Below are 1,062 nucleotides of genomic sequence, written 5' to 3'. Positions count from 1 at the left end.
ATTAATCAAAATCATTAACATTTTAGAATTCGTCTTAAAAAGCAAATAAACATGGCTATGTAAAAGTGCTAAAGTTCCAAGATACCTCACAGAAGCAATTGTCGGAGTTTCACACGTATCGTTGTAAATAAGCCCCCCGTGGCTCAGCGGTAAGTCTGCAGGCTTAAGACGCTAAAAAGCAGATTTTGGTACCCGTGGTGGGTAAAGTACAGATAGCCCATTGTGTAACTTTGGGCTTAACAATAACAAACAACCAACCGCATTGTATTTGTTTGTAATTAAGCACAAAGCTACACAATGGGCTAACTGTGCTCTACCCACCACGGGTACCAAAATCTGATTTTTAGCGTCTTAAGCCTGCAGACTTACCGTGGGCGCCGCGTTGTAAGTAAAGTTAAGATATTTCGCAAAAGTAAAGTAACTAAAAACGTTGCAAAGGTAGAACTGTAAATTCGTTCTTACAACAGGCATATAGTTTTCCTTTAAGATGTGAGAAATGAAATCTGCTACAAAATTTACATCCCCAAATTATGAATCGGCAAAAGCGTTGTATATTTTTGTATGATTTTATTCTACAACTAAAACCAAGAGCTTAATTTTCTCACGCATAAATTCAAGATAATTCACATCTAAAATATAAAATAATTATCATCACAATTGAAAGGGAAAATGCTTGTTATTGTGCCACGTGAATAACAGTTTTATTATAATGCTCGCTGAGTTACCTGGCGTTGCACTGTGAAAATTTAGATTTGAAATGTATAGATCAGTATTTTTTCAGCAAATTATTCAGTAAGTAAACAAAAGCTGTGATGCGAGAAATAAAAAAGCATTTAATCAAACAAAGCTTTATTTGCAATTAGATCGTGTTTGAGCTTGTCTTGTTCTTTGAGCCTGAAGTCGTACATCATGTTCCTCCTCTGTTTCTTGCTCTCTGCAAGTTATTTGTCTTAATTTTTGTGCTTGAAGTCTGGTTTGACATTGTTCAGTAAGTTTTTTTGTTGTCTATATCCAGCTTGCCTTGATGATTCTGACTGAACTCTGGCTTTGTGCTGTTCAACT

This window comes from Limulus polyphemus, unplaced genomic scaffold, assembly GCF_000517525.1.
Source record: "Limulus polyphemus unplaced genomic scaffold, Limulus_polyphemus-2.1.2 Scaffold1607, whole genome shotgun sequence".
Classification (NCBI taxonomy): domain Eukaryota; kingdom Metazoa; phylum Arthropoda; class Merostomata; order Xiphosura; family Limulidae; genus Limulus; species Limulus polyphemus.
Note: the sequence above shows the minus strand (reverse complement) of the source record.